Source organism: Sus scrofa, chromosome 4 (assembly GCF_054392235.1).
Source record: "Sus scrofa isolate SSC_HxYL_T2T_F1_AM1 chromosome 4, Sscrofa_HxYL_maternal_Yorkshire_Landrace_v2.0, whole genome shotgun sequence".
Lineage (NCBI taxonomy): Eukaryota > Metazoa > Chordata > Mammalia > Artiodactyla > Suidae > Sus > Sus scrofa.
In genome coordinates, this window is record NC_139386.1 from 124,693,030 (window position 1) to 124,715,691 (window position 22,662).

General features: G+C 39.0%; 1 protein-coding gene and 1 long non-coding RNA gene across 8 annotated transcripts in view; one reads left to right on the forward strand and one right to left on the reverse strand.

The window, feature by feature from the left end:
• Positions 1-22,662, reverse strand: part of LOC102158069 (uncharacterized) — a 532,572-nt gene that overhangs the window by 130,945 nt on the left and 378,965 nt on the right. The window lies entirely within an intron of this gene.
• LOC110260439 (uncharacterized) overlaps positions 1-22,662 on the forward strand; it is a 71,899-nt gene that overhangs the window by 42,968 nt on the left and 6,269 nt on the right. For 5 of the 7 annotated variants that reach the window (XR_014844676.1, XR_014844681.1, XR_014844678.1 and 2 more), the window contains one exon: positions 4,784-4,879. The exons of the other annotated variants lie outside the window; for them this stretch is intronic. This is a non-coding gene — a long non-coding RNA (uncharacterized LOC110260439). The remainder of the gene's footprint in view (positions 1-4,783; positions 4,880-22,662) is intronic. 7 annotated transcript variants of the gene reach the window in all.

Consider the following 22,662-nt stretch of genomic DNA (forward strand, 5'->3'; position numbering starts at 1 on the left):
TGTCTGTTTTTTAAATTTTTTTGTGAGAGAAGATGGTCTGAGAACTAGACTATATCCAGAGATTCTGAGTGCAAACAGACAAGCCAGGAGATATCAGGTACACCAGGTACACAATACACAGGTTATGTGTTCCATTTTGAAAACAGGCTATTTAGGAAGATTGGGGAATGTATTAAATTTTAAAACATTATGTACAATTATTAGGGGCTATCTTACAGTACAAACCCAGATTTGAATCTAGACTCTCCTTCTTGCCAGTTATAATCTTTTTGAAATTTCTATTTTTGTGATTTTATTTATTTGCTTATGTATTTATTTATTTATTTTTAGGACTACACCTGTGGCATATGGAAGTTCCCAGGCTGGGGGCTGAATCAGAGCTGCAGCTGGCAGCCTATGCCACAGCCACAGCCACACAGGGTCCAAGCCGCATCTACACCCCAGCTCATGGCAGGCAACACTGGATCCTTAACCCATGGAGTGAGGCCAGGAATCAAACCTACAACCTCATGGATATTAGTCGGTTTTGTTACTGCTGAGCCACAACAGGAAGTCCTATTTTATTTATTGATTTTTTTATTTTTTTGTCATGCCTGTGGCATGTGGAAATTCCCAGACCAGAGATGGGACCTGCCCCACAGCAGCAAGCCGAGCCGCTGCAGTGACAATGTCAGATCCTTAACCTGCTGGGCTGCAAGGGAACTTCTGTGATTTAAAATACATAGTATATGGAGAATACATTCCGAGAGAAAATTCAATAAACAATACTTGTGATGATAAAGATGATGACGATGAAAAACATGGAGGCGCTCAAATGACCACCACTCACCCACACAATAATTATTAGCATTAGTGTAGCATAGTATTATTTAAATTTTAAGCAAAACTTTTTACACTGATATATGTTAATACAAAACAAAATATAAAAAATGAGCATAAGTATGAATTTAAAAAGATATATATTCCCATATCATTCAATTAGCAAACAACGTACCAGAAATAAAAAGTCACATTAGAAAAAGGAGCCATAATCACAGCACTCTGTCCATTTCGGGAAAGATATATTGGATTCATTGCGAAACTGAAATCAGAGGAGTTGCCATCGTTGGAAATGAATCTGACTAGCAACCATGGGGACACAGGTTTAATCCCTGGCCTTGCTCACTGGGTTAAGGATCTGGCATTGCCGTGAGCTGTGGTGGAGGTTGCAGACGGGGCTCGGATCCCACGTTGCTGTGGCTGTGGTGTAGGCTGGCGGTATAGCTCTGATTGGACCCCTAGCCTGGGAACCTCCATGTGCCACGGGTGTGGCCCTAAAAAGACAAAGAAAAAAAAAAAAAAAAAAAAAAAAAAGAAGGAAAGAAACTGAGAACAGAAGATAATGTAACCTATAAACGACTTCTCCTAAAACAGCTTTCTTTACTTAAAATCAACATTGACATCAATGTTCTGGCAAATACGAGTCTGGACAGTTATCGAGACTATGCTAATTTGATGACTCCAGGACACGACAGGTAAATCCTCCGCCGAGACTCTTGCCCCTTTGGAGGTATAAACATGGATTGTTCTATGGATACACACATCTAAAACTTTGGGATTCTTCAGGAGATGTGTTTTTATAAAATATCAACACAGAGGGAAAGATTGGCTATTTAAAGAATACTTTGTGTCAGACTCTATATATCAAAAAATCTAGATAACAGAATGAACAATAAAGGCAAATGAAGCAATTAACCACAAGCAACACTATACCTATAAACACCACTTATGGGAGTTTCCTGGTGGCCTAGCGGTTAAGGACTTGGGGTTGTCACTGCTGTGGTTTGAGTTCAATTCCTGGCCCAGGAACTTCTGCATGCCATGGGTGTGGCCAAAAATAAATAAATACATAGATGAACAAACAGATGAATAAATAAAATACCACTTAGGACAGACACCACCACATCTTTGTAAGATGTACTTTTTGGTAAAGATCCAAATTAGCCACCGAGATTAAGGAGTTAGGTGTTTCACTGTTCAGGTGAAGGTGCAGTGCTGTTATTTCTAACAACACCATACAATGGTCAGTATCAGCTGGCACTGACCTGTTTAAGAGGAGCACAGAGAGGGTTCTCTACCCTTCCTTTATTTTTCCCTTAGTTGAGGCCAACTTTTAGCTGTTTATTAAGGCCAATGGTTGTGTGAAGATGCTATGCAGAACTTCCTTCATCCTAACTGACATAATATTATATATTTTCTCTACTTTCCTTCCATTCTTAGATGTGAGCTTCAGAAATATGAAATCATCATATTTTAGGTATAAATAATTAGGTCTCAAGGTGAAAATAAAATTGAAAAGTCTTATTTTCTTGACAAATGCCGTTTCTAGTATATTCAAATTTCTCCTGTATCTTTTTTTGTTGTTTTTGCTATATTCTAGCTCTCTCCTCTATTTTTGTTTGAAATTTTTAACACAGAATTCCATGCCAGAAAAAAAAATTTTTTTTCTTCTGAAAGCTAGAAGAAATCATTTCAAGTTTCAAGACTGTGAAAATTGACTCTGCCTGACTTTTTCCAAAATGACTCGTAATGCTTTTTGCCAGGCAGATTCTAGGACTAGTTAGTTTATGATCAAAACTTACAGATGGTACTTAGAGAAGACTAGCCAGTAGGGCATTTTTCAAGAATGTCAAGATCAAAAACTATAATTAAAGGTTATTTTGGGAAAATCCAGCATCTCCATCACTAACTCCACAGGGGGGAAAAAAAAGGAGAAACGATTTTGTGACAAAGTAATTGCTGACAAAAATACTGTCACCCAATATGTCATTGGAAAACAATTGAATTTCTCGTCTTTTCATTGCAGAACCTTAGCTTTCAAAGTGATAGTTAGGGTTATAGGGTATAATGCTGACTTTTCCTTAAGATCATAGGTTATTTCACAGCTGTCACAGTTACACAGCCATCTTCCCTGTCACCAGTTACTGTAGCTTGTCCTTGCTGGTTGATATCTTTATGCCCAAACGCTCATAACATTTAATCATCACAAGGTCGAGGTTACATGATGGTAAGCCTGTGATGAAATTTTTACCTTTTAACAACGTCCAGGTGAAAATTTTATGCACTGAGGCAAAAGCAGGAAATAATGAATATCTATAGTTTTTAATTTCCGGGCATCACTGCTTGTGGCAGTGAAATAAATACCAGGGTGAAGTAATAGAGTAGTTACAGGGGTAGGCTAGTGGCTTGAAGAAGAGAATTAATATCTATGATTAAAATTGCATGCATCATCACCAAGGGCTGTGAAAATATGTCAGTTGCATGACTCTTGTCTCTTTCAGTGCCAGAGAAAGAACATTTAAAATTTAATAATTGTTCTGCTTACTTGCATGAAAAAAAAAACCAAAGCCCTTACTCCAAAGTCTTGCTAACCATAAATGAATTCTACAGATATCTGTTTTTGAAAACGGTCAACTTTAATTATACACATATTTTAATGTACTAATTGATAGGTAGTTTTTCAATCTTTTTACTTTAAAAACTATGCCAACCAATGTCATGTTGCATATCTGCAGGCTCATTTTTAAATTAATTCTGTAAATTCTACACTACAATTCTATGATCATAAAGTATTTCATTAGTCCTTGTATTAATATTTGAAGTTCCAGTTTATGCTGCTGGATAATGACAATGAATTTATAACATCCTATTGCTAGGAAAGATGGCAAAACATATTTTCAGCATTATTTAGTTATAGGTTTATGGTTTTTTGTGACTAATTACCATGCATAACTTTAACAACATGTAAAATGTTTGCACAACAAGCAACTTAATGGGATAAGTGAAAAATACGTGATTCACTTAAATTGAAAGAATACATCTGATTTTTAAGGTAATTACTTAGAGATAAAGTTGGGAAAAGTATCCCTAATATTCATATTCCTTCTGTTTTCAGAAGTTCTACTTTTCATCAGGAATTTGAAGTGAAAAAGGAGGCTTCCAAACAAAGACTAGTGTGCAACTGTGGAATGTTTTTTAAAACCATTTAATATATATTGTTACTGTTCTTAGAATTTATTTATTTTTTATTATGTATTCATTTATCTATTTTGGCTTTTTAGGGCTGCACCTGCAGCATATGGAGGTTCCCAGGCTAGGTGTCAAATTTGAGCTACAGCTGCCGGCCTACATCACAGCCACAGCTACGCCGGATCTGAGCCATGTCTGCGACCTACACCACAGCTCATGGCAACGCCAGATCCCCAATCCACTGAACAAGGCCAGAGATCGAACCTGTGTCCCCATGGATGCTAGTCAGATTTGTTAAATGCTGAGCCACGACGGCAACTCCGTATTTAATTTTTAAAGATTTTTAATTTACTACTAAGCAAACTTTCAACATGCAAAGCTTTTTAAAAATAAAGCTTTACTCGTTAGCGAAGACCTAACACAGCCTAATTTACTAGCTATCAAAAACAACTAAATCACACACACACAGCCTTTGTCCAGATTCTCGTTCAATGTCATGCTTCTGTGTCTTGTCCCCTTGAAGGAGATGAGTACCGTACTCTTTGCTTTGCTCAGAATTGAGGAACTGAGTACTTGGTCAGCACTCAACAAATAATAAGTCGTAATGACAAGTACCAAATCCAATTTGAAACCATAGGGGGAACTGAAGTGGTCCCAAGTGCCAGTGTTCTCCGAGAGTTAATTCCATTTGTGGAGGAGCTGCAATTCCAGATGGAGGTTTCGAGAAATAATTCAAATTATTCTCTTCTATTTTTAACTTCTGGATGGGCCGAAGAGATTTTCACAGTGAAGATTACAGCCGTGGCTTTCACCAAGCTGAAAAACAAGCTTTAACGGGAAGATCCACACAAGACCCAACTTGATGAGAAAGGTAAGGTGTTGCTATGGCAATTCCACTCGTTGGAACTTTTCTCTGTTGGCTTCATTCTGACAGTATATTCTAAAAAGAATTATATGAAAAGGTGTGGTGGCTGTGAAGACATACTTGAAGCCAAGAAGACAGAACTCTCTCATCTTTCTTTCTCCAAAAGAGACCATGCTGTCATCTTGGAATGCCACCGAACGTAGTCAGAGGGCTGGCTGAGGAAGTGTCATTCTGAGATTTCATTGAGCTCTGCGCTGTATTTCTTTTTGGCTGAAGTGGAAAATTGGCAATGCCAGGGTTCTAAGCACAATTACAACATGAAGAAGGATGCTTTGTCTACACCGAAAGACGATAAGGCCTTGGCTCCTGCAAGAACGACGATCTGCTTTGTTGTGGTGGGTGGTTGTGTGGCTTTGTTGTACTTTCAGCAGAGGTTTGAGGTATTAAAATATCACTTGAATCCAGGCATTCAAAGGGAATGAATCCCAGGTCTGAGTGCCTCCGATGGAGAAGAGGGATTTATTAATTCACCTAATGCCATTTCTTTCCAAACAGACCTTCCTTTCGTAGGTTATAATCCATCCAATTGCTCATAAAAACAACCTCACTTAGACTCTAATTGTAGGCATTGTGTCAAGCATTTTTTTTCCCTGATTAATATCACATAAGCTCTTCACAAACAACTCTGTGAGGTAGATACTATTATCAACTGCATTTTGTACATGAATAAGGGGAATTCAGAGAAAATATGGGCTAAGGTTGATCATCTGCAAAGGACAAATAGAAGTTGAACCGAAAAGATCTTAATGTGTTATTAAACGAAACTAACTGTGTCAAAATTTGATGGGGGAGAGGAAGCCTAAGAAATTTACTAATAAGCAGAAGAAACTGTGTTTTTGCTGTTCCTGTAAAAACATCCCTTTCCAAGCTACAAAATACAACCAATCAGGCAAGACTGAGGTGGTGATGTATCAGAGAATTGTTGCCTTAAAAAAGGATCCATGTGCAAACTGAATTCCACAATAATCATCTATTGAGCTCTGAGCATATGCTCTGAGCATAAAAAGACCTCTAAAACCAGCTCCTACCCCAGAAGATTTGATCAATTATTGGAAAAACAGAATTAACAAGTAAAGCAGGGATTCCTCTAGTTAGAACTGAGCGTTTAGTAAATGTAGTGATAAGACAGAGGTTCTAAATTAGCAGCCTGATGGCTGATGTTGGCCTCAGATACACTTAATTTGAACCACAAAATCTGAGTCTTCCTTTTTTTTTTTTTTAATTGGCTGCTACGTGGAAATTTCTGGGACAAGGATGGAACCCACATCACAGCTGTAACCAGAGCCGTGGCAGTAACAATGCCAGATCCTTAACCCACTGAGCCATGAGGGAACTCCTGAATCTTCTTAAACACACACACACACACACACACACACACACACACACACACAAATACGTGTAAGCACGAAGTTCCTATCTCCCATTTGGCGACAACTGGCTGAAGCTAACAGAAAGTTTCAGTTTCATAGTGGTGTGTACTCACTAGTTTTCTGGATTCCTCACCCCTACTCTTTTCCCCACACTGAAATTCAATGACAGTTGTCAATCCTTATAAGGCTAGTGTCCTTGCTTTTCTTATACCTCTTTATATATCTTACTTTCCTGGCCCCTACAGGCTTTCGAGGTTGTCACCAACTTGTAAGGACACCAAAAAGCATTTGAGCTTCATATTAATGATAGGCAAGAACAAAAAGCCCATCCTTCAGGAAGAACAGAGTATTTCCTACCTTCTCTCTGCTTTCGTGGTATGCTGTGGATAGACTCAGACAGTCAAGAGATATGGAATCGGAATTGAAGTTGGCACTATTACTGAGATTTTCAGAGAGATGATTTATTGCAGACCAATTTTGATTTCTCTAAACCTGGAGAGGACGTAGGTCATGCATTGCAATGCCCAGGTGTGTGTGCGATCAACATTTGCCGACAAGCAGATGTAATTTACAGGCAGAGAAGATGCCAGCTGAGGTGGTAGAGAACTGAGTAGAGGAAATACAATGGAGTAGAAGGCTAGCATGAGGGAGTGAGGGAGAGAGAGGTACGGAAAGAGGGGAGATTTTAAGAGGTGTGTGGTTAGAGCTCCTCAAACCCTTATGCTTTACTCAGATGCTTGGCCCTTTCTAGCGATGCATCCAGCAGCTTCTGATGAAATGGACCATGACATGTTTTTCTTGGCTCTTCCTTTTATCTCTCCCTGGAATGGTTCTTTCTCTGCAAACCTTCAATTCATCTGATTCTCTCTTACATTTCAACTCCTCATTCAGGAGGCTCATTTTACCACTAAACTTTCTGTTGCCCTTTAGAAAAGGAAAGAATTTCTCCCTTTATGCCACAAAGACCTTGAATAGGTTTCTTTCATTATTAGACTTATGACATCGCTTTGAAAGTATGTGCCCCATCTTCCCTATAGAGTATGAATTCTTGGGAAGGTGCCCATGTTGTATTTAACTCTGTATCGCTGTTTCCCAGCTTGGTGTAATAAATATTTGTTAAATACGTGAATAAATACACCCTCAAAAGGGAGCCTAGGTAAAGTATTTTACCAAAATTTTCTTGACCGATTCATTGATTATAAAATTTCAAGGAGCCCAAATTTACTCCAAAGAATTACTGATAAAAATTGTGATATAATCCTGAAGTTAAATGTGTGTGTATATGTATATACCCTTATCTGTATATCTCTATCTACATATAATTAGTTGAACATGCTTTTCAATTGCTAAATTGGACACTCTGGAGAGCATCTGAGTGAAATTCACTTACGTAATTATATGAACATTTAATTCCATGTAAAAATTTTCCAAATATACTCCCTAGCCACCCACCCACCAGAGTCCTATGTTCTTTTAAAAAATGTCATCCTTACAATATTAACCAAGGCAAGGAAACGATGGTAAGTCATCTACCTAGTACCTGGAATATATATTGTTTTTCACTTTTATTGAATTGTAATGAAGAAAAGTGCACACAAATTGTACAGTTCCGCAGAACACCTGTATAACTAGCCCCCAGGTCAAAAATATCGCATTGCCACTGTTTCCCAAAGCCCCTGTTTTCTCTGCTGTCCTTGGTTCTCATCCAAGGATACCCCCCCTTCCAGACCTCTGAATGCGTGGATCAGTTTTTACCTGATTTTAGACAGTGAAATGTTTACTACTTTTAAAACACTTATTGCTCACATAATGCATATATTATGACTACACAAAAACACATATTCCTAACTCTGCAGTTACAGAGGTAGAGAAGACACAATCTCGACATTCCACAGTGGGTTACCTTTATCTTTATCTGAAAGAGGAGGTAACCCATAACCAAATACCTCACACCAAATATGGACACTTAGAACTACACAGGAAGTGGATTCTGAGTGATAGACGCTACCATCTGACTTCCATGTGTAGAATCGCCACGGTGGTGCCAAAAAAAGTTTTTAGGCTCAGGAAAAATGATTTTGGTAATAGGTTTCTTTCGGGTTGGCAAAAACAAAGCCATTATTCTGATAAATTTATCCCATGGATAGAGGCAGATCTTCAAAATCTTCCCTCTGCTGGAAGCCTCTTAAATCACACTAAAGCTGGGTTGAAGGACAAAAGCTGGGCAGTGGCCATGATGCTAAAGCACCTATTTAACTACTCTTGGGTTACTCTTTGGAGGAAGAGCTATTAATTAGCTGCAGTAGTGCAGAAAAATGCAGGAGAGGGCTGAGGGTTTCTTGGGGGGGGGCACGCCCGTGGTATATGGTATTTCCCAGGGGTCAAACTGAAGCTACAGCCTAAAACTACTGACTCTCATCACCCAGAACCTTTTTTTTTGGACCATGCATAATAGCATCTTGATGTGGGTTCTTAGTTCCCAGACCAGGGATTGAACCTGTGCTGCAGTGGTAGAAGCACTGAATCATAACCATTAGACCACCAGGGAACTCCCCCAGAACCTTGTATTTCAGGCTGGGTCTCATTAAGCAATGCTTTCTATTACAGGCCACTTGCTTTTGCAGTTGGCCATTTGTGACCTTCCTCTGGTGTCAGCCCAGGAAACCACTGGTTTATCTATCCTCACACCACCACTGAAACAATGTCCCAACAAAAATTCTCTTCTCAAGAAATTCCAACTAGTTTTGGAAAAAAAAAAAAATGCTCCTCGTATAAAATCAAATGCTGAGAGGTTAGGCTATTGTTGCATGATTTTCCAAGAGCAGTGGAATTTGACTGTAACTGTGCACTTATTTTGGTTTTGAAAAAACAACCATCTGATTCATGTGTAAACTCCAAAGGACTCATGTGACCCAGTCATGGTGGAGGAGAGGTCGGCTGGGATGGGGCCTGTGTGCTTGAGGATAAGCCTCCCTAGAGCACAGTAAGGAAAGAAGCACATGCAGCTGAGCTCAGACGGTAAAGTAACATAATATGATGGCATTAACATAATGGCACAAAGTGAACAAACCTCTTCTCTCTTGAGTCCAGGAAATGGCTGGCCCCTTAGTATATAAGAGAAAGTGCTTCCTCTGTGTCTTCTTGGAAAATCCGTCCCAGGCTTTGCCTTTGGGAGGAGGACTGCTTTCTCCGAGGCCCAAATCATGTAAACACTAGTTCTTAGATTCATTTGAAGGATGTGTTGAAAATAAACTTACTTCACAGTATGGTCTCAATTATGGGAAAAAAACAAAACACAAGCTATATATGGTTTTAGAGAAAGGAATATATACATACACACACATACATAGTATAGAGATAAGAATAAAATATAACCAGTGGTGGCTCTTTCTGGGTTGTTAGAATGTATCAATACCTATTTTGCTTGTAAATTCATTTACAATTTTCCAATTTTTTTTTTTTTTTTTGGTCTTTTTAGGGCCACACTTGCGGCATATGGAAGTTCCCAGGCTAGGGGTCTAATCTGAGCTGCAGCTGCCAGCTTAGGCCACAGCCACAGCCAGAGCCACTGCCACAGCCACATGGATCCAAGTTGTGTCTATGACCTACACCATAGCTCATGACAATGCTGGATCCTTAACCCACTGAGCAAGGACGAGGATTGAACCTGTGTCCTCATGAAGGAAACTTGAGCCATGATGGGAACTCCCTATAATTTTCTAATTTTATACATCAAGCAATATGACTTCTACAACCAGAAGTGAAACCAAACTGTTTTGTTAAAAAAAAAAAAAAAGTGACCCAATGAATTATCAGAGATTCTGCTCTGCACGCTGGGGAATGATCAGTCATGTGGGCCCTTCTTGGCTCATAGTATCATAATTACATCAGGTCTGCGGAGACTGAGGTGTTCCCAGAGGGGAAGGGGGCACCACCAGGGTTGCTGTATGCACCCCGAGTTTACATGGGATGACATAGTGACCTATAGGCGTATCAGTCTTTGACCTCGAAATAATAAGCATGTAGCCCCAGTGAAGTACCTGGCATGAATCAATGCATGTGCATCGAATAAATGATTGAAGGAATGAATGAACTGAAAGCATGCATGAATGACTGAATTTCCCAACAGCCACACGTGAGGTTTTCTAAATGTTCTACAATCTGTCCTCTGCCGATTTTAGTTGCCGCCATTTCAATTCACAATTTACTTTAGAAAAATGGGAACAGAGTCAAAGTGAGGATGTTTTTTGATTTCTTTATTCCTTCTCAGGAATATACATTCTCTGCCTTTAAATCCTGTTTTATCCTACCTAAAACAAGTGCTTTAGGAAGTATATCATACTCGTAAGTATAGACTAGATGACAGAACTTGCACTTGGGAAAATTTATTTATAAAAGAAGATCAGTCTACCTTATGGCATCAAAATAGCCATGGTCCCTGTAGATTAGAAGAAGAAAAAAGAAACCACATTTGATCATAAAAACATTTCTTGAAACAAGACCCAATGAGGAAATGATATAAAAGTTAGCCAATTTTTAAATGAAATATTAGTGTTTTACATAGATAATTCAATTATAAAGTCATCAGGGAATAGAAGAGAACATATGAGTTACTAAAAATAATAGGAAAACACCATAATATTATGCACAGAATAATATATAGTTTTTGCTTTTTAAAATTATTTATTTCCATGTAGCATAAAATAGCATTATCAGTTGTATTTTAATATTTCAGAATGAGCAACAGCAGCGTGAAATAATTTGAGGAGCATAATATATATTTTTTAAAGAAACTATTCTTGGATCTGATCTGATTTTCCAAGGAGTTTATAATTCAAAAATAAATCAAGGTGACTGCTTTCAAGTTCATTAGATTTCTGGTTCCTTAGTAGTTAGTGTCCTGTTAAGGTCTCAGGAACATGGTTTGCCCCTTTTGAGTGCAAACCAATAGATTATACTACTTCTCTGCTGAGTGGTATTGACCCAGAGTGACAGATACTGAGAGTAATTTTCCTGAGAAAGCTGATATTTTCATAGAAGTCAAGTAAATTCCATTTACGTACAGTGAAAGGTTAGCTTCTACAGTGTTGGCCTTTACTTATAACTAAAATACCCACGGAAAACAAAAAGGTGGATGGACAGTGAAGTCACAGGTACCGTTCATGTCCTCCTTTTTTTGTTGTTGTTTGTCTTTTGTCTTTTATTTCAGAGCCACACCCATGGCATATGGAAGTTCCCAGGCTAGGGGTCAAATCAGAGCTGCAGCTGCTGGTCTGTGCCAGAGCCACAGCAATGCAGGACCCGAGCCACGTCTTTGACCTACACCACAGCTCACCAGCAACCCTGGATCCTTAACCCACTGAGTGAGGCCAGGGATCGAACCCGTGTCCTCACGGATGCTAGTCAGGTTCGATGACGACTGAGCTACAATGGGAACTCCCATTTACTTTCTCTTAATTGTACTTTTGTCCTACAAAGACCCTTATTAGGAATCTGTTCTCCAGGATTTATCACAAAATATCCTTCTACTGGTAGGGGCCTCTCTCAATTCCTGGACTACTCATATGATAAATGAGCATGAACCTCCGGGTGACATGTCTATTACTGAATTGAACTGTTATTTAAATCTTGCATTGCCATTTAATTTCTCACTTATGCATGTTTTATCTCTTCAACTGAACTGTAAGTTTTAGGAAGGTCACAGAACATGTATCCCATTTTCTATCCTAACCACAGTGCCTTTTGGTAGTCACTCAATAAATACTGATGGATGGGAGAAGACTCAGCTAAAAATACCAAACCTAGGCCTTACCTATCAGCTACCAGTTCAACTCTATGACTTGCAAGTTTAATTCTGAGGGAGTACAAATTACTCACTTATTCAGCAAAATGAAAAACTGTGCACATTTAGGAAAAATCTATCTTCTGGTAATAGCAAAATTCCAGATTTTCTCTCTTCCTGAAAGGTCCAAATAGTTTGCACACGTCTACCATGGTAATTTACAAATATCGCAATATAAAAACTCAGCCTTTCAAATGAACATACCCTGCAAATGCATTTTAAAATGTCACATTTCTACTTATGACTGATTTTATGCTATAACCACAAGACACAGAACTTTTGCTTTTTGTTTGTATCACATGGATAAAAGGTAAAGGCAAAAATCACATAGGATTAGGGCAGGGCTGAGTATTTTCTATCTACTAAGGAAAAAAAAAAAGTCAGTTTCAAATGAATGGTCAAACTTGCCAAACATTTACATTACTTCAAACTGGCACATCATCTTAACAACCAAATATTTTCTTAATAATATGGAAGAACATTCAGCAAGAATATTCAGGATAACATATCAATACAGCATTGTATCCTAGTTCTCTAAGTCGTCTACCATACTGTATCATGTTGGGTCTTTCATGCTAGGAATACTTTAAAAATCTTAAACAGATAGGAAAAAATACATTGTGTCCAACCAAAGGGTGATGGATTGATGTAGCATCTGCCTGCACACTATCACTTCAACATTTTCAAAATACATAATATAATACCATCAAAGATATCAAACTGGCATGAAACATCCTCTTAGAGGAACTGGACTATGAAACTATATTTGAAAATACTTGAAAATAGAACTTTATACTTATCAATAGCCTTCCCATGCTTTTTTTCCCTCTTTCTCTGAAACAAAACCATAAAACATTAAAACAACAGCCTACCTTTAAGTAGTTTCAAAACACAAGAGCATATAGGTACTAAGAGCCACCTAATAAAAACATTCCCATGATACTGCACTGTGATTTTAAAAATTGCTGTTCATGTTTAGTTTACTCAAATGCTGAGAAGCCTAACTTTTGTGTCTTCTTAAGCAAATGCAATTTTTTTTCATATTTTTCAATAAAAATGTAGGGAATCAGCAAAATTATGGAACATATTTCAGTGCCCATTATGTTTCTCCAGGATTTGATTATGTGGAGAAAAATTAAGGCTAAACAGCTTTGATAAAACAGACATTTAATACCCAAATGACATTTTAGCTTTTTTTTTTTTTAAAAGATGTGCTTTTGAAAAATTCTGTTTTAAAAGAGAGATTTTTTTTTTCTACACACATACAAAAAAGGTACTAGAGAAATGGCAGAGCTTTGGAAATAAGACAGCTGAACTCCCATATACAGCCTTTGTTTTGCTGTTGTTGACGTAGCCACTGTTCATTTAGATTTCAAGATTGGAATCTTGCTCAATAACCTTTCAGCTTCAGCTTCCTCCTCCTCATTGCTCTACATACGCTGACATCTGCCTTTTATTGTAATTTCGTTATTTTCTTTTGTTCTTTGCTATCTTATAAAAGAAAAATTACCTTAAAATTATTTTTCTTTCAGTAGACATAAAAAGTTTTCAGTTCCTTTACTCTTCTGGAAAAAAAAAAGGAATGGCAATGACGGCCTGGATTAGACATAATTATTTAAATTGCTTTAGTTTCAGGAAATTGAAAAAGACAAAGCCTATTTTCATTTAATACTAGCTCATTTTAAATAAGCGCCTTCAAGAATCTTGGCTACAACCTGCCCAACCAGTGTCCACTAGATGACACTGTTGTACAGGCACAATAATGAGAGACCACTGCTTTGACAATAACTAATTTATCGTGTATATATATATATATTTAGATTTTGTCAGTGTCTCTCTTTTAAGATGAAACTGGCTTAGCATTTTTAATTGGATATGGCTGATAACTTCACATAATTTAGAGTCAAGTTACCCTCAGAGGTTAAAACGTAGGGAAAAAAAAAAAAAAGAAACATCTTTCTCACAGCATTCATATTTTTTACAATAGAAAAATCTTTCAAAATCTGTGTATTTCACAGTTAAAACAGACTTCATTATGAATTTTCAATTGTACCATTTGAAATCGCGTGACGATGGTATTGAGAATGGTGGTTTTCAAGGCGTGTTTTGTCAGGGTTTTTGTTTTTTTTTCCCCCTCTCTCTCTCTTCCCTATGCCTACAGCCCCCACCCCCCTTCTTATCTTTTCATTCTCTTTTTCTTCTCTCCTTTCTGGATGGGGAGCCATCCAAGGGCCGTGCTAAAATCAGAGCAAGCATCAACTGTCCTAAGCTAACAGTCTCTGTGCCACATCATGGCCAAGCTAGGAAACTTTAGCCTCAAAAAAAAACAAAGTAAAACAGACACAATCCTGACACACTGGTGTAGATAGAGCCATTGGAAACTTCGACTGCCTGGAATTGTATACCAATTTCTGGCCATAGAGATTTTTCCTGTGAAATCTGCTATGTGGAGAATATCCCAAAGATTATTGAGATTTCCCCTGATTATTCAGATTCCTTCATCCTAACGCATTCTTCCACCGATGTTCGAAATCACTGCTACATTATGCTTATTTGCTGTGGCTTCAATTTAGTAAGAACGTTGAAGTAAAAGCATGCATGCTCCCAACTATACGTTACACACACTAATCTCAGGCTGTTCACCTGAAAATCTCGGAGGAGGAGCCAGGTCTAAAAGGAAATTACTCAAAGTGCAAGTGGCAATAGAAGTGTTTTATGGCAAGTGACATGTCTCAGAGGGAAGTGACAGACATGTCACGTTATTTTTTTCTTTTTTCTTTCTTTCTTTCTTTCTTTTTTAAAGCCAGGCATGCTAGAGCTAGGAAAGCAGAGTGTGAGATGCCTGTACATTTGTGAGAAGCCCCCTACCTATAGCAGAGTCTGCACCCCCCAGAAAAGACCACCCACCTCTGGTGTCAACTTTTCATGGACTGTTTTGTCAACATGACTGGTGAACAAAACTATCAGATTATGCCATTACATATAGTCAAATTTGTTTCAAAGATGTGATTATAATCCTTAAACACTTAAACATCCTCTTAATAGATGGATGGTAGGAATTTGGATCAGGTGAACTTTGGGTATAGTTAATTTCCCTTTCGTTCTCTATTTTCTTTCTTTTTTCACTTCTCAGAGTCCGTGTATTCTTTTCTGGTTTTGTTTTTTGCGTTTACTCTCTGCTTGCTCCAAAAAGAAAACTGTTCTCTCGAATCTTAACTGAAAACTATAATATGACAGATAGGACTTTTATATGCCTGCTCTTCCACTCTGGCATATTATACAATCGCACCGAGCCTTAAATTTCCGAGTGCATAATTCTACATAGGTTGTTATGAGGATTAAATGATATACTAATATTTGTGAAGTACATGGCAAGCTTTTGACAAACAACAGGTGTGAAGAAAATGCTAACCTATAGGAGTTCCCACTGTGGCTCAGTGGTAATGAAACCAACGAGTATCCATGAGGATGTGGATTTGATCCCTGGCCTTGCTCAGTGGGTTAAGAATCTGACATTACCATGAGCTGCGACGTAGGTCATAGACGGGGCTCGGATTTGATATTGCTCTGGCTGTGCGCAGGCCAGCAGCTGAAGCTCCTATTCCACCCCTAGCCTGGGAACTTCCATATGCCACAGGTGCATCCCTAAAAAGAAAGAAAAAAGAATAAAAAATAAAGAAAATACTGACCTGTAGAAAGCATCCTAAAAACAGGGTGAGGGGAGGGACTTCAGGGAAGGAACGTGTTAGGAAAGAATCTAATTCAATGGTGAACCATAAAGTGACATTGATTCAGGTCTGGAAAAGAGAAAGCAAAGGTGCAAAGAAAGGAGAAGAAACTAGAAAGTAGCGTCAAGCTGGAGGGAAGAGGATCTGGAAATGGTGTTACAAGCAAACTGATGAGGAAAAAGGAATAATAATAAGTGGAATTACCACTTTTTTTTTTTTTTTTTTTTTTTTAATGGCTGCACCTATGGCATATGGAAGTTCCCAGGCAAGAGACTGAGTCTCAGCTGCAGCTGGGACCCATGCCATAGCTGCGGCAACACTGGATCCTTTAACCTACAGCTCTGGGCTGGGGACCAAACCTGCGCCTTTACAGTGACCCCCAAGCCCCTGCAGTCTGATTCTTAACCCACTATGCCACAGGGGGAACTCTGGAATTACCATTTCTTGAGTGAATGCTGGGTGCTGGGCATTGTCTGTACCTTCTGTCATTTCATTCTCACAAAACTCATATGGAAGCTCCTGGGCCAGGGATCGAACCTTCACTGCAGTTGCAGCCTGGGCCACAGCTGCAGGAACATGGGAATCCTTAACCAGCTGCGCCACAAGGCAACTTCCAAATCTGCTCTTTCCAGTGGAGGACAGTGAGGTTCACAGGCTTCAGGTATCATGTCTTAGGTACCTCAGCTCCTAAGTGGTTAAATCTGTTAATTTTCCAAACAACTTCCACTGCCCTTTGGCCACTTTTCTCTGCTAACACCTGACAATTATAGCAAATGTGACTCCAGTGTCCATCTTCCTGCCATTCTACACTGATAAATGTGGTTTTTGGAAATTTTATTTGAGCATATACAATGTATCTTCTAGGAATATAATTTGTATCAACAGTTTAGTTGTTACACAATTTCACTGATCTGTAGATTGCCGAACCTATAGTCTATGGTATTATAAGACAGTCTTCTAAAAACCTATCCCTTCTTAACTCCAAATGAGAAACCGAAGGCACCTCACTCTACCAACCATGGCAATGAGAAGCCACTTCTCTACTCCTCGCCTTATGGACACATTTAGCCTGTGTGAAGATGAAAATGAAGGATAGATTACCCATATATTTAAGGAACGATGTAGCACTCATCCCTTTACATTGTTAATTGTGAGCTATTTGGTAGGTGGGTGACCATGTGGGATAGAAAATAAATGTATGTTTTAGCAGACACATATAAGATGTTATCTGTATCTGTAAGACTCAAGTTTAATGAAATGCATAGGTATAATAAATTTAGCCCTGAAAATGGTGCAATATCCCCTTTGAGAGCGGAGAAACACCTGGCTTTGCCTGCTCCTCTTTCCTAGCATGCATGGACACGTCTGAAATCTGAAATCCGGATCTCTTACCACTGAATTACTGTCACACATTTAGCAAAAGGCAACATGAATTCAGTAGCTGTTTATAAAACTAGACATACGCTCCTCTTCCCCTATGCATATATATCTTGGTGCCAAATTTTGGATCTTAAATGGTCCACTAGCTTCGTTTATAGGCCCAGAGATATGATGAGTATTTTCATTAAGACATCCTCCATTTCTGAGGCGCTTATAGAGATGCTCGACTGTATTCTTCCTCTTAGCAGAGATCTGTGTGTGAACCAAGGATGATGACTGCATCAGTGGCACCAAGGACTCATCACTTATTCTCAATCCGTTGTCCACTAACATTGCACGAGAGGAATAAAACTCACTGATATTCGCTACCATTTAACTTTTTGTTCAATCTCCAGCCAAATATCTTCAGTAATTCATCTCCCTGCCTCCCGTCTCCACTAACATTTTCCTCCTTCAGCCTGCAGTTTCCTTTCCTTCTGACATTACCTACAATCTATGATCATTTATTTTTCTGATTAATTTTTTTTTTAACTTTTCTCCTATCCAGAAGGCCGCAAGGCCCTGCAAATGATATGAAGACTTAGGAAATCCTAAAAGATGTGGCTCTGTTCCTAGGTACCTATGACTTTCTGATTAGGGTCTCTGAGATTTAAAAATTATAATTCAGAATCCTGGGCGTTCCCGTTGGGGCTCAGCAGGTTAAGAACCTGACTAGTATCCATGAGGATGCAGGTTCAGATTCCTGGCCTCGCTCAGTGGGTTAAGGATCCTGTGAGCCGTGGTGTAGGTCTCAGACGTGGCTTGGATCTGGCATTGCTGTGGCTGTGGTGTAGGTCTGCAGCTGCAGCTCCGATTTGACATGAACTTCCATATGCCACAGGTGCGACCCTAAAAAGAAAAAAAGTTATAATTTAGCACAGGCAACAGGGTTTCTGGGCTGCTGAATCCAAGGATGAGATGTCTAGAATGTTGAAGGGGTATGGCTCTAGTTGCCATGTTGTAAATTCACGCTTTTAGCTACCTTTTCTATTAAACAAGGCATTTCATAGGCCTTGATTCCCTGATTTTGCCCTTGGTTAAGATAGTCTATATTTAGTGGGGGACTTTTCTAGGGCCTAATTATATCTTAGGATATTAAGTGGGTCATTCCATCTCTTTGTTAGACTGACATTATTCCAGGACCCTTGCAGTCTGAGAATCCAAATTTTACATGAAGGAGAAATTCTTTATGTTCAGCAAAGTGCTTAACATTTTGAAACAGTGCAAGGGCTCAAATGAGTAAGCAATCCTATTTGGAGTATCTAGAGGTCTCTGTCCCCAAAACATATGGGTGACATGCTTTTTTAAAAGTTAACACATCTGAAACATGAAAGCTTTTGCTTTCTCTTTCATACACATATTGCTAATTTCTTGGTAATTGGATGGTTCAATTTAAATGGGAAAGAAATGACTAGGAAGCTTTTTCTCAATTATCAGTAAAAACTGTATAATACCATAAATTGCTCTTATTGTACTAACATCATGAAAAGACAAGGTCAAATGCTGATCATAATGGCCAAATCATCAGGAAAATAGATACAGCTACTTGTTCCTTACTCAGCTGGGGGAGCCTGAATTTCCACAGCAAACAAATGAGATTTTTCCTTGGCTCCTTGGTATATGATTCAGGCATCTGCCAACTCCCTCACTCAGCAGAGGCTTGGTCACCACCTTTGGAGAATAAATGCTATTATTTTGAAGTTACTTTGAGGAGTAAGAGGCAACACAAAATATGTGAACATGTTTTTCAAAGAGTGAAGCAGTAATAAATACATGCAGCTATTGTCACTTTCATAGCTTTGCATATATCCAGGATGAACTATGTTTCAAAGAGAGAGTCAGGAACTAATTCTTGAGATACCCTTAGAAATCAGGAAAAATGAAACTCAATATTGCCTAATTCAAAGCGCTGCCATTAAGTTGACATTTTGTTTGACTTGGACAACTCAGAATTGGCTTTGATGATTAAAAATAAATAAATAAAAAAAATTTAAAAAAACCTGGTCACTAGAGGAATTCTCCCAAATAAGTAGCTACTTTCTGGGGTAGAGCATCCCATCACAAGAATGTCCCAATACAGAGTTCCTGCTGTGGCTCAGTGGGTTAAGAACCTGACATAGTGTCCACGAGGATGCAGGTTTGATCCCTCACCTCACTCAGTGGGTTAAGGATCTGGCCTTGTCACAAGCTTTGGTGTAGGTCACAGCTGCAGCTCAGATCTGGTGTTGCTGTGACTATGGTGTAAGCCAGCAGCTGCAGCTCTGATTCGACCCTAGCCCAGGAACTTCCATATGCCACAAGTGTGGACCTAAAAAGAAAGGGAAAAAAAGTCCCAATACTATCATTAAAATAGTAGAGCCAGTGCCACCCTGGGTAAGGGTGTGGTGAAATTTCTCACCCAGAAAAAGCAACCCTGGACATTTCCTGGTCCTTCACTTGATACTTATTACTAATTAACCCACTGCACACTTCACTCATTTGTCTGTTCTACTGTCTCTCTCTCTGTCTCATTAACAAGTTAACTCCATGAAGGCAGAGATTTTAGTTAATGTTATTTATCAGCTTATTTCCCGTACTTAAAATTGTGACAAGTACATATACATGTGACAGGTACACAGAAGGTAAGCAATACATATATTTAGCATATTAAAGATTGGATGAGAGGCTAAGATTCTTTCCTTTCCATGTTCTAAGAAATTATGAAAAAATGCAATCAGCCCTAATCTTAATAGATTATCGACTTTATAAAAATATGCAAATCTTCCATAAACGATGAATCTCTGCCTTGACAATCCTCACTGGATTTCTTTTATCTAACTTTTATGTATTTGGGAATCAACATTGTCCATATACCATTGTTTCCAACGGTATAAAAAAATTCATTTGCTAAAATGACAACAGATCGTATATTTATTTTGTTGTTGTTTTTTTTCCTGACTATTTGGATTTCACACAGAAAGAAAATAGAGACCCATTAATTTATTCAACAAACATTGAGTGCTTACTCTATGTCAGGCCCCAGGGCACTTACTCTATGCTAAACACTGGGGGAAAAATTCTGTCCTGGAAGAATTCACATTGAAGAATAGGGATAAAGACACCAGTAAGCCTCTGTATTCATTCTTTTCTCTGAGCCTCAGAATGAAAATGACAATATGCCTTTAAATGTAGTTGTGTTAAGAGGTTCTGTTCCTTCAAAGCTTTGCTGGCATGTTGGTGGGCTGATAAAATAAGCAGTGGCTGAAAATGTCTTCACAGACTTTAACTTAGTCCTTACAATATCCCAAACATTGCAAGGATTCAAGGGTATCTTCAAATTCTGGGAAGGAAAATAGACTTAAAAAGAGATCACAATATAAGAAAAAGTATAAGTGGCACCCATCCGTGAGTTGTTGTGGAATTGCAATGGAAACATAGACCCACTCTGAGAGAACAGGGTCAAAGAATTAGAATTCTAACAAGAAACACAGGAACCCTCAAATTGGATGGTTTTAGAAGAGGCTTTTAATGTGACCATTTACCAAAAGGTGAGCAAATGCAAAGAAACAAGATCGTGGGATATACTGGAGGTCATTCTACTCCCAGGTTTCGTGGAGACAGAAATTTCTGGACGCCGGTACAGAAAACAAAACTGCTTACAGATGCTGTGGTCTTCAGTTCAGGGATGCAGTTTACCCGTGCAGTTTAGGGTTGCTAGCTACTCAGCTAGCTCTCAGGGAGTGAGCTAGGGAGACAAAAACCCTCGAGCCTCTCCTTTCCTCTCAACTTCTGCCAGTGCTCCTGTTGGCTGAACCCAAGAAGACGGCAAGGGAATCCACTGATGAAGTCAATACAGTTTAGCTTCTCTAGCCACAGAGCACATGGGAGAAAAGCCATGAGTCAATACGACAGTGCGAACCAAATACAGCCAATGCAGAAGTCTGTGGCGGCAGGAGACACTTGAGCTGGCGCTTGAAGGCTGGGTAGGAGTGTATTAGCTAGAGGAGCTAGGTCACTCCAGAGAAGGAATGTTGGAAGAGTGTCTGATGAGGAGGTTGCTACAAAGATTAGAAAATGCAGACTTTGTCTAATTGTTCAGGAAATTCCCTGAGGATGCTTTTATTGCCATGAGCTAAGAGCAGAGTATCTTAACAGAGTGAAAGGGAGTCTCAGAATCTGGGAACTGGTGAAAAACCGCTTGCAAATATCAGCAGAAGCATGTCTGCAATGTAGAGATTTTAGGAAACCATTCAAACACCTTCAGTTGGAGCCAAGGTGAGACTAGTAGTTGGAAATAGCATTATTTTATGAGGTATGATATGAAACCATAAAGTGATAGACTTTTACACAAAATATTAGTAAGTGCTATGGACTGAAACTTGCCATGCCCATTGGTCAATACAAACCAAGGGTAAATGGCCAAAAAAAAAAAAAAAAAAGCCTTCACTCTCAAAGTATATCAGAGGGTAGTCGGTTTCACAGTTCTTGATGAGAAACTTTTGCTGTTGTTGCTGTTACACAATTATCTTGGATCTTTAAGTTCTTTTGATTCCTATGCATATAATATTATTGAAAAGCTGATTTATAAGTATTGGACCCTAGCCTACTCTGAGCAATAGCATGTTCTGAAACAGAGGTTTTCAAACTTTTAAAAATACAGATTTTGGAGTTTCCTGGTGGCCTAGTGGTTAAAGATCTGGCCTTGTCATTGCCGTGGCTCAGCTCACTGCTGTGGCTCAGGTTACTGCTGTGGCACAGGTTCAATCCCTGGCCCCATGAACTTGCACATGCTGTGGGTGTAGCCCCCCCCCAAACCCAAAAGGTTATCTTTTTTAAAAAAAAAATGAATTTTCTTGTTTGTTTTTGTTTGTTGGTTGGTTGGTCCTGCCGGTGGCATGTGGAAGTTCCCAGGCCAGGGATCAAACCTGTGCCACAGCAGTGGACTCACGCCTCTGTGGTGACAATGCCAGACCCTTGCCCTGCTGTGCCAGGAGATAACTCCAAAAATGAATTCTCACACACAATTTTAATTTATAGATGCAGTAAAAGTCAGCGTTCCCTGAAAGTTTAAATATTCACTGTTTAGCAGAAAACATTGTATTACATGTCCCAAACCCTGAAGCCCCATTGTGGACTCCTGCGTTTTCTGAAGCAACAGTTTGAAAATCAGAGACCTCGAGAAACAGGGGATTATAAGCAGTGATGTGACACCCAGAAGTCAAACCTCGTCTTGAAATGAAAATGTCCCCTGAGGATGCACGGAAAGCAACACTTATTGGGTGGCAATACTTGTATTGATCCTTTGCAGAGGACAGAGTCACAGCGTGACTCTGGGCGAGTCACTAGACCTCTTCCTGCTTTAGGACTCTTTTCTGCAAAATGGGCTTCTTA